At 29.2% G+C, this 12,524-nt stretch overlaps 1 pseudogene; it reads left to right on the top strand.

The window, feature by feature from the left end:
- The first annotated feature begins 11,543 nt into the window (after positions 1-11,543).
- On the top strand, positions 11,544-12,067 carry LOC111007605 (diphthamide biosynthesis protein 4-like; annotated as a pseudogene).
- Positions 12,068-12,524: the final 457 nt, after the last annotated feature.

Genomic DNA, 12,524 nt, shown 5'->3' with positions numbered 1-12,524 from the left:
TCTTTCATTGCCAATAAATTGTCCGTAGTTTTATTTTCTTTCATTGCCAATAAATTGTCCGTAGTTTTATTTTCGCATCAATGTACCCGCTTTATTGACTTTGCTATTTGTCAAATTGAAGGAATGAGATTACTGAGGGGTGAGTTAAGTATTATGAGTGAAAAATATATGTGTATATATATATTTTATTAAATGTAGGTAATTTTATCAACAATAAAACCATTAGGATAAATATCAAATGATAATCGAAATATAAAAATAGTAATTCTAAGTCAAAACCTATCTTCAAAATACCAACTAAAATGTCAATTTAAACTTAATTAGTTACAATATTAATAACTTTCTTTATAAGTTTAGGGTCCAAATCTTATCTATAAACTTATATTCTTTAACCACTAAAATGAAATTTGAACATTATGAGATTAAAAAAAATAATTGAATTTTTTATTCTTAATATTATATAAAATATATTATTAAATAAAAAATAATATTTAAATACTATTTTGATCATTATATTTTTAATTCAAACATCCATTTTAGTCATACGTTAATTTTAACCTCTATAATTGTTGCAGTACAACAAATGTGGGAATATGGGATTGAACCTCCAACTAAAGGAATAAAATGTCTTAATCGTTCACGTGGACTTTATTCCCTATACTTTCAAAAGATCCATTTTAGTTATTGATAATTTTTTAAATTACAAGAATTAAAATATACCATTTAAAAGTATAGAAGAAATCAAAATGAAAAAAAAGTACAGCAACATAAATAATATTTAAACTAAGAATTAAATAAAAATAAAAATTTATTATTTCAACTTAGTGTTATATTTAAACTCATTTTGGAATTTGGAATTTGGAATTTTAAAACAAAGGAATCCCAATTGTTAGCTTTTTAAAACCCAAAAAACAGGCACCAAATTCTGGTCAAATGTCGTGAAAAAGGCCATGAAATGACAAACAAAACTTTCACCTAATATCTTTGAATTCCTTACACTTCCATTTAATTTCATAACCTTTTATTATTATTATTATTATTATTATTTTTAAATGTAGCCCACCAAAGTAGAATTTACCATTTTAAGATCAATTTTAATTGAGATTCCAACCCCAAATAAATTACGATTTATGAGTATTATGACATTTTCTTTCTTCAATCTTACTTTTATTATTATTATTATTCTTTTTTCTTTTTTCTAATCATGACCCTATTTTGGTAATTGACTCTAATATTTTATGCTGCCTTTGAAATTTACAATTTGAGTTGAGGGTTTCTCTTTTTGACTAGTGTGAAGATTCTTCTTTGTTGTTTGTGCTTTTTTCCTCTCCAAATTTCTATGGGAATCTTCTGCTTCTAAAAGTTATTCCTAAACCCAAGTTCAAGTTGTGGGTATTTTTTCTTTTGAGGGTAAAATTCTTTGGAATAAATTTTAATTTTATCGAACTGAATCTTAAAACTTGAGTTGTTACGTATTTGTAACTAGTTATATATAAGTATTTTTATGGTTGGACAAAGCTATTTTTACGAGTAACACTTATTTTAGGTAGCTTAATTTATACCTATTTCTTTTTTTTTTTTTTTTTCAATTTGTGAGTGTTTTTATTTTTTACTTTTAAAAATAATATTTGAATGTTCCATAGTCTTGTGCTATATGTAATTTTTTTTTTCCGAAAAATTAGGTAATAGATTTTTTGCAATGTGAATATAGTTTGATGTGTACCTCTCTTTTTCACAAGTAAATTCAAACTCTATCCGTCTCCTATATAATACTTTATTCTGGTTAGTATTTAAGGTATGGATGAACTTTATTCTTCGAATTATATTCCTTTCTTCCTCGAAAAGATTTATCCATTCAAGTTTCAAATCTTGAAGATCTTTGATTTGATCATTTGAATCATCTTTTGGGACAAACTTAAGTCATCTTTGATATCTAGAGCCTTTTGAAATCGTCATAGACTTTAAAGAATCTTTATGTTGTTTTCAAATGAGAGTGATGGACGTTGTATATGGTACCAAATACGTTCTAACATAATTTGTGGAAATCACTACATTTATTAATGAAGTGCAAACTTCAAATAACATGTGAGCTTAGATGGTTCACAAAACACCCACATAAATTAAACTCCAAACAAAGATTAATAAATAAATTTCATCTCGAACCTTCTATTTTAGTTTCTAAACTTTGTAAAAATACATATTTTATAAAAACCTTATTCTTGATTTTCATTCATTTAGATAATCTAAATATACTTTGACATTCAACGCATGACATACTATATTTTACTTCAAATATTTATTCACGTAGACTAGATATCTTAGTCGTCACAAAAGCAAAGAAAACTATGTACACCTACGTTAGGTTTTGGTTCTATTAAATAGATTAAAAAATATCAATGGAAAAACTAAAACTGTTTTCTTATTCATAATTCACATATTAAAATAAAATATTTAAAAGTTTAAGAGTAACCGAAATGAAATAAACATGAAAGTTTATGAATCAAAATATAACTTAGGTTAAATTACAAATTCGGTCATAAATTTTCAAAATCATGTCTAATAGGTTTATGTTATTAACTTAATTAGTTTAACGCTTACTTGATCATATTAATGAGCGATTGCAAACATAATTTTCCATGTCAACAATTGAATTTTTCTATTGTCCCATGCAACTAGTCTACCTCGACACGCTTTAGTTGTCACAATGTACTGCATAATCACCGAATCAACTTAGAGACATAATTGAATTTGTTTAAAGTTTTAGAGATTAAATAGACTCAACCTACGAAATGTCATAAAGTACTACGAAATATTGATACTTCTCTCATTAATTTCCCACCACACGAACATCATTTACGAATGATGTGGGATCCATCAACATTACTCTCATTCTTTGTCGAAAGGATGTGGGATGATTAAGTAGCATTAAAGAAGGATTTCGAATGAGAAATTTAGGGTGTGAACAGAAGGAAAACTTTTTCCGATTCAAAGGAAATGGTTATGGAAGGTGGAGTGGACGCGCGGAGAAGGCGAGTGGAGGAAAGTAAAAACAGGGGATTCCCAAAATGGGGTGAAACCAGGAACCAGAGCACGAGGTGTCAGCTGGAAGTGGAAGATGCTGTTTCTTTGACGACTCCTAATTCCTAAACGACACCGCTTTATTCTCTTTTCTATTCCCACCCAATTCGCATTAGATTCTTTTTTTTTATTTTTTTATTTGCTAAAACAATTGAATAAGAATAATAATAATTTTAAAAAACTGGGGAAAAGGAAAACAAAACATTTTAAACGCGGCGTTTGGATCCATCCCACTCGGTTTCCCACCTTCCCAAGCCAATCAATCTTGTCGGATGCTTCTACCTAAAGATTCTTTCATCACTCTTACCCTAAAAATTAAAAAAAAAAAAAAATAAGAAATAAGAAAATACCCCAACACTTTATTCCTAATTTCAAAGTTTCTAATTCGTTTGAAAACTTACTTTTTCCAAAATCCATCAATTAAAAAAGATTTGAATCTTCTAATTCAAATTTATATTAGAATGCTGTAGTGTATAAATATTAAATAATCTTAAAAATTTGAAGAATCAAAGTTCTACTGGGCTAGCCTCGTGGGACTCGTCTCACATAATGGACTCAGGAGACTTAGGTTACTCGACCTTTCAAGTTTTGCCTCATGGTGCATGACTTATGTGTTGGATGTGCTGGACTAAACCTTTGGAACGATCCAAAGTCAAATGTTGGCTTACAAAACTCTTATCTAGTTTGTTAGATTAGATCTTTACTTTATCCTTAATATTGATAATAAATGGCCCAAATATATATATGTTTTAGGTGTGTTTATGGTTTAAAAAGTTTCAAGTTAGTCCATTATGTTTTAACATTTTTTTACTTTTTGTTGGTGAATTTTAAAATTGAATGATGATAAATTTTTGACATAGTGAATTTGCATAACTTTTAGACGAGGAATTAGACCATCTAAGGAAAAAGAAAAAGAAAAAATAATCTATTAACTACTTAGAAACTTTGGAGGATTGAATAAAAATTTTAATCTCTTAAGAGCGTAATTCATCTGGTTAATTTATGGCAACCCATTGAGTATTATATATTGTTAAGGACAACGATACCCTCGTATCCCTAAATATCTCTACAATGACATGATATTGTCCGCTTTGGACATAACCCTCGCGTCTTTGTTTGGTTTCACAGAAAAGACCTCGTAATAATGAAGATAATTATCCTTATCTATGTACCCATCCCTTATTTAGCCAACCTGAGATTTTGGTTACATTTTCAATAATTATATATATAAATTTATCATTAGCCAATATTAATATTTATAAACAAAAAGAGTGTAATAAAAAAAATGTTAAAGGCGTGAAGGATTCCATTAAAGAAACACAAACATGAGAGAAATTATAAAATATATTTAACCTAAATAATTATTTAGTTACCTTTTCTTTAACATGTTAATGTAACACATTTATGAGACAAATTTAGATTAAAAAAAAATTTGAATATAAGAGGAAAAAAAAATCTGTGGAAGTTAACTCAGTTGTAATTGACATATATCTCATGAGTTCGAAAAAAAAGTCAAGTGAATATGTCATATAAGTCTAATTTAAGATTTAGAGGTGTAATTTAGGAAAAGGTATAAATAATACTTAAAAAGTTCGTAAAATGAATTTTATATATTTTAATTTAAAAATATAATGATGTGTATGGTAATTTAATATAAAATTGAATGGGGACATTTTGGTCATTTGGGCTCTAGGTGATTAATAGTTGAAAGGAAGATATTGGAGAATCTTTACCATTGACCCATGATTTAGAGTGCTATATTTTAACAAAATACTTTTTTTTTGTCAGCCATTTGAGAAAGAAGGCAATAGTGAAATCATGTAATTCACCTTAAAAAATACATATTCAAATGATCACCCTAATGGTCATTCTTATAACTATTACATGTACCTAATTAATTTTTTTTTTCCCTTCATACCTTTAACATTTACTAAACTAAGCGGATTTGAACATAATTCAATGAGTAAAGATATACTCACTCAATTCTCAGAGATAACTAATTGCTCTAGATTTCTATAATGATATGATATTGTTAATTTTAGGCATGAGCCGTAATGACTTTATTTTTAGTTTCACAAAAAAAAAAAAAATGTCTCATACTAGTATTGATTTTTGGTTTACTTAAAAACCTATTTGGTAACATTCTCGTTTGTTGTTTCTGGTTTGTTGTCTTTGTTTTTTTAGAAATATAGATATTGTAATTATTCATATTTGTCTCATTTGTTATATTTTTAATAAAGGTTTCTAAAATTGTATAGAAATTTTGGAACTAACAAAGTCAATTTTCCATTTCTAATTTCTTGTTCTCATTACCATTTTTTTTTTCAAAACATAAATAAAAGTATTATTTTATCATTATTTGACATATAAAATGCATAATAAATATTAAAAAATAATGGACATAAAATTTTTGAATATTTTATTTTAAAATTTTAGAGAATGATAAACCATAAATTGTTACCTACCATGTTTCTATTTTTGTCTTCAATAAAAAAATATAAGAAACAAGAAATATGTAGCAAACTCAGTTCTGTTTTCATTTATTAAAAAGGATACAATGAGAAAAAAAAAACATTACCAAACAGATCATTATATAGCCATGATCTTCCACTTTGCCTAGGAATTTAGTTGCATTCTCTACAATTACGTAATATGTAATGTTTTTTTAGCACAACAAATGAGAGTCAGAGAGAATAGAATGGTCGAACTTTCGACCTTTAAGAAATGAGTCAAATATCTTAACTGTTGAGTTAGGTTAAAGGTGAGCAATACTATATTCTAAAAAAAATATTCATCAAAATAACAACTACATAAATAATTTGTGGAGGAGGAGATATGATTGGCTTCGCTCATTAAAGTGACTTTAAAAAGTCTTTCCCTTTTCATGATGAAGGACATGTTACTCACACTCATATCACATTATTAAAAAGGAGGCGCCAAATGGTGAATTTCTTCAAAGATGTTTGTTATTTTTTAGTAAAAGAGTGCTACATCAATCCTACAACTATTTAACATGTGATCTTACCATTTAGTAATTATATTCCATAATTAATTAGAAAGAATATGGTGATGAATGCATCAAATATTATGTAAAGTTCAAGTTTTTATATAATATCCAAACATTTTCCCCTTTAATCCTAAGTCTTATTATATTGTTGATTTGATTCATTGGCCAAATACTTTATATATCACATGAGAACGGCTAAAAAAAACTAGTCAATTATCCTGCATTAAATATTTGTTGGTGTGTCAACAACTTAGCTCAACTGATTAAAGCACCTAGTTTAGATCAAAAGATTGTAAATTCGAATCCTTAAACAAAAACATTTTAATACAAACATAGCTGGACTAGTCAAAATATTAACCTTTTCAATTATGATTAAACAAAAAACTCATTGATTGCACTAACAAGAACGGGACAAACGAGAGATAACATCCGTTAGAATATGCAAAAAAAAAAAAAAAATTCAAAAAATCAAATTATGAAAATATAGTTATACTAACAATGTATATGAATTAGCTTCCCAAGTGATTTTAGAGAGCCAACACTGTCGTTTTTAAATTTAAAGTTTTTGGTAACAAATAAAAATAATTTTTCAACAATCAAATTGGTTTACAATCATAGTTGAAAGAATCACCTTAAAATCAATTATCTAAAAAATTATTATAAAGTGGTTGGCCCTTGATCATATCTCCACATTGATACAGAATCACTTTAGTGCAGGTAAACATATATGTAATTAAAATCATTTTCTTTAAATGTAATTAGACACACAAATATTTTAATCAAAACTTATTTATTAGAAAATATTTAAACAAAATAAATTTTTTTGAGAAGCGTAGAAAAAACTTAGTTACGGGAATAATGTTATTTTAGATGGTGATTTTAAAAAATCAATTATACTTACATCTTTTTTTTTAATCATTTACCATCACTCTAAAACGCATCCATAATTAGAAATACATCATATATATAATTAAAGAATAAATTTATACATACATGAGGAGTAAAATTATATATATAAAAATAAGAAAGAAATATTTATAATTTGACTTTGTAAATGAATATTAGACAATATTTCCAACTGGAATTGTTACATTGGGGAAAAACCAGCCAAAAGTTCAAAAGTTCCCAAGTCTTTCCGTAGACTTTTTTTCCCCCTTCAATTTCCATTGCATTTTTCACGTGATTAAACAAAGAAAATGGCTCGATTTCATGGCATTTTCGTCGGTGATTTTTTAAATGATTGTTTTATATTTTTAAAATAATTTTTTTTGAAGAAGTAAAATAATATGAGTCAATGTTTTAACCTTAAATTATATTCAAAGTTGAGTCGATGTTTCTCGAACTTCTCTACCCAAGTCAGTCGAAGTTTTTTTTCTTAATTATTTTATATATTTTGATGAAATTAAATTCTAAACTTGTGAATAATAGAAGTAAGGATTTGAACTCATGACATTTTAATTGAAAATAGGCATCGTAACTAGTTAAAGCTAAGCTTAGGTTGACCGTAAATTATTAGTTATTTCGAATTTCAAATATTGATTTTGCTAGTTCAATAATTTTATCAATTGACGTTTGGGCAATTTTTTGGATTAAATTTAGGAAAGGTATTGCTTTTACTAATCGTCGAATTAAAATTATTAAAATTTATACTTGAATTTTACGGGAGAACTAAGGCTTATTTGGTAATGTTTCTATTTTTTATATATTGCTTTTTTGTTTTAGTTTTTGAGAAACGGAAACATTACTTTTGAGTTAAATAGGTTAATTATCATTGCAAATAAAAATAAAATGTGTCCTGTCATATCTATAGATTCGTGTTTTTTATTTTTGAGTCTTGAGAAACGTTTATATAAATTGAATAGAAATTTTGAAAACAACCTCATCAAAGTTTATGGTTCTTATTTTCAATTCTTTTTTTAAAAAATATAAATAAAAAGCATTATTTTATCCCATGCATAAAAAATATTAAAAATAAATATAATATAAAAAAAACTTAGTTCTCATATCATAATTTTAATTTTTTAATTTTAATATTTAGAGAATGAGAAATAATAAATTCTTAATAAAAATGTTCTATTTTTTTAATAAAAAATAAAGAACAAGAAAGAAGAACAATAAAAAAAAATCCTTAATGTTTACGAATCATTTGTTTCTTGGTCTCTCAAACTTCGAAAATTTCAATTTTTCATCAAAATGTTTTTTATTTTTTCAAAATAATTTACTTCCCATATTGTAATATATATATATATATATATATATATATATATATATAATTGATTTTAAAGTGATATGTATATCATAAAAATATTAAATATTTGTTTTATAATAAACTTTGGAGGTCCAAATTAATTGTACACAACCAAAACTTGGAATAAACTATTACGGGTTCTTCAAATAATTCAATGACTATAAGAATTTGATTCGACCAATCCTCATTGTTTGAGTTAAATTTGAGTCGATAATTTGAATAAGATAGTATCGATGGAAAATCGAAAAATTAAACCCTCAATTCATCCGAACATTACATATGGTTAGGTGATAAGTGTAGAATTTAGGACACATAAATTTGGACTCCGATATTTGAAAAAGGTATTAAGCACCCTCTATTAGTGCAATCTGCGAGTATCTTTGATAAGTATAAATTTCTTTTCAATCAATACCGAAATTTTGAGATATCTATATATTTTAAATAAATTGTAAAATCAAGAATGAGTGTCGAATGTGATTGAATGAATCAATTTATTATTTTTTACTACGAAAAAAGTTATAAATTATTTTCAAATATGAATAAGAGATAGATATTGTAAGCAGCACGTGGTAGAAAATCGTGTTTGCTATATGTGGACGAAAGTCAAATGATTTAACATTTTTAGGTGTGATCTTGTTTACGTATTATACATTATTTGTAATAATTCAATGTTTACCTCCATTCTTTGAAAATAGGAGTACTTTAGTTTGAAATTTAATTTTTTTTTGCTAGATTGTACCTTGAGAGTCAAGATATTGTGTATAATTTTTAAATAAGTCTATGCAATGAACATAGAATATTTAGTTCAATGAATCAAAATTTAATGTCAATGTCTCAATGATTAAAATATTTTAGACATTAGTTCAAATTTAGTCCATATATTTTTTAAAAAATATGATTATCGTAGTTATCATTTAATTAAAATTTATCAAATGTCTCTTCTATTAGTAAGAATTAATAAAACTCAAACTAACAAGTAATTTGTTGTTAAATTCCAGAGAATTCACAAAAATTTGATGGGCATTAATTATTGGTTGCAGTTTAAAATAGGGTTAATTAGCTCTAACTTTTTTTCTCCTACTTTTCAACTAAAATAATACTTTAAAACATGAATTTCATGCCAGACCTCGATGTCCTTAAAATAAAATATTATATCATGAATTTTATTTAACACATTAGCAGATAATCCGCAGGATGTTTTAACTATAGAGTATTGTTTGGGGGTTGAAAATCGTACTGCCACGTGGAAGATAGAAAAAATGTCCAACTTTGGAGGTCTTTCCTTTGGTGGCCGACCTAAAGAGCTCCACTGAGGGTCGACCTAAAGAGCTCTATTGAGGGCCGACCTGAAGAGCTTCCCTGAGGGCCGACCTGAAGGCCTTGCCTAATGGCCGACCTGAGGCCTTCCCTAAAGGCCGATCTGAAGGTCTTCCCTGAAGATCATTCATGGGAGGAACGACCTTCCATACTTAGCCAAATTCCAGATGACAAGAGTATGAACTGGAATAGCTACTCCCGACAGGCCAACCTTGGTCCCGACATGCTCAACCGCTCGTCGGATTCCTTGTCGGGTACCTCAACCTATAAATAGGGCACTTCACTCTTCAGGTATCGTATTCTAGCTCGACCTCCATACTAAGGTCGGACTCAAAACTGACTTGAGCGTCGAAGTGTTTACCTTCTTGTGCGGGTCCGCTCTAAGTGTTTAGGTCGAGACCGGAGACCGAGTTTGAACTTGGTTCGTGAAGAACCGTTGTGCAAACTCCTGCATAAACAAGTATAAATATTTAATTGGTTCAATTTGACACTACTACAATTTTAAATAATTTGATGGAAAAATTAAAAGGATTTTCTTATTTGGGGATGATCGATAGGAAATAAAAAGAACTAAAAAAGGAAAAAAAATCAATTTGTAGTAATTAGATGATTTTGTTTGTGTTTGGTAAGGATTTGAAAGTAGGGATTAAAAGTAAAAAAAAAAAAAAAGTAGTGTTTGGTTAAAATTTTAAAGAGTAATTTTAATCCACTAAACCGCATTTAAAAATTTTGTATAATTAAAAGCTAATTTGAGAAATTCTAAAAATAGAAAAAAAACGAAATACTTATAATGAAACATAATATATATTAGGACTTTAATTTCATTCGAGGGGATAATTAATTTTGGAAATTTTAAGACACCCTACCAATACCGATGAAGCATTCCGAATAGTGAAGGCTGGATTTCACTTTCATGGACCGAGGCCCATAAAACTCATAACCACTTCGACAGGACATTCATGTGGATGGGCCTATAGTGGGCCCAGGCCCATTAAGAGCGAGAACAATAAACGAGGGGCAATTAGGTCACTTCACGTCAAAAGTTTCACTGCCATTTCAGATTCTGGGTCAATTGAGCAAACGTGGGCATAATAGTCAATTTCCCGTCCTCACAGTCACGCCCGCGCCGCCCCCTCCGTCGCGATATTCTGCCTTCTCTTGGTCTCAGGTATTTTTCTCTATCGAGTTTCATTGCTTACAATGGATGAACCTCCAACCAATAGGAATTAAACCCCTCGATTTGATTGAACCAAGACTTTCCATTCGATTGTCGATTTTGCCGAAAACCATTGAACTGAAGCTTCATGAATGTGCTATCGAGTGAATTATCCAGTAACTGTCTGTGAATCACAAATCTGGGCTGTTTAGTAGTTTGCTTTTAAGAATTGTTTCACAGAGCTACGTTTGTAAAGATTGAAATTGTTGCCCATTTGAAATAGCCTCGTAACCCTTTTCTAAAGAAAGACAACAAATTAAGCAAAACTTCCAAACAGTCCCTTAATATCACATTGTATTGTAACAAGCTTATTGGTAGTACTGTTGAGTTTGAATTCCCCTTTGATAATCCCATCTGGTGAAAATTTTCTTATGGATTTATGCCCTGGAGAAGTTAACCACACATTGTAACAAGCTGCAAACAAAAATTCCCTGTTGGTATTTGACATTTGTATTCATCTTCATGCCTCACAGTGGTGATCCCTTCTTTGGGGATATCTCATCTCCTTTTTTAATTTGTTCTACAAATTTGATGTCATCTATTCCATTAAGCTCGCTGTTGATACTTTCAGCATCTTTTGTAGTTTGCCCCTTATTGACAGATACCAGCACAGTAATTTTGCTTATAATTTCCATTGCATATATCTCAAGGTGGTTGGAAACTGAAGCGATCCTACAATGAGTTTGGGCTATGGCTCCATTGGTGAAACTTATTATGATGTACTGTCTTTGAAGCAAGATGCTAGCTATGGCGAAATTCGAGCTAGCTACCGGTCTGCTCCCCTTAGTTTCCATCCTGATAAGTTACAAGCTATGTGCCAGAAATCTCATCCCGACCTTTCAGGAGATACATATTTCAAGGTGCAGAAGGCTTGGGAAGTCCACGGCAGCTCGACATCTCGTGCAGCTTACGACAGAGACTCCAAGCTGCCAAAGATAAGGGTAAAGTTGTAGAACTCTTTTATCAGTGCAGATGCGGTGTCTTTATTGATTCTGGGGAGTTGGAGGAAATGGGATATCCATTGTTGAGAAATGGGAGTAAGGTTTCTTTGAGGACGCTGGAGGCTTTGCCTGCATCTGTGTTTTGCCATGTGGTTCTTGCTCTTTGAAACTTCGTTTGCTGATTGATTTAAGTGTTTCAATTGATTGTTGAGTCTGGATCATCCAGATCGTATTAATTCTTTTAAAGATGGGTTTTATCATAGGGGAGACTCAGGCAGGTGACCTAATCGTAAACGAAGACGCAAGAAGAAATATACAAGGTTAGGCACGACTGGGTGTGGGTGGGAGAAATTGAAAAGTAGAATGAAAACGGAGAGGGACGATATCATCTAAAATAGAGAGAGAGAAAATGAAATGTTTTCAGATAAGGGAGGAAAATCTAAAAAGGAAATGGAGGAGCATGGACAGTCATTTGACAATGTCAACAAAAGATAACATTAGAAAACGTGGTTTTCAAAAAAGTGATTAAAAAACAATCCTACATTGGTAAAAGGACTATTCAGCCCGAAAACCCCTAAAGACCCTTTAAAGATTTGTGACAGTTCTCTGTTGCATGATAGTCTGATAGAATTTATTAGTGCATTGTGCTCTCAGGTAGAGTTTTATAGGTCAAATTACCGTTTTTAACTTTTAAAAGGTGTGTAATAAATTCTGAGA

Source organism: Momordica charantia, assembly GCF_013281855.1.
Source record: "Momordica charantia cultivar OHB3-1 chromosome 4 unlocalized genomic scaffold, Mcharantia_2.0 BLBB01000004.1, whole genome shotgun sequence".
NCBI lineage: Eukaryota > Viridiplantae > Streptophyta > Magnoliopsida > Cucurbitales > Cucurbitaceae > Momordica > Momordica charantia.
Note: the sequence above shows the minus strand (reverse complement) of the source record. Positions and strands in the feature narration are given on the sequence as shown.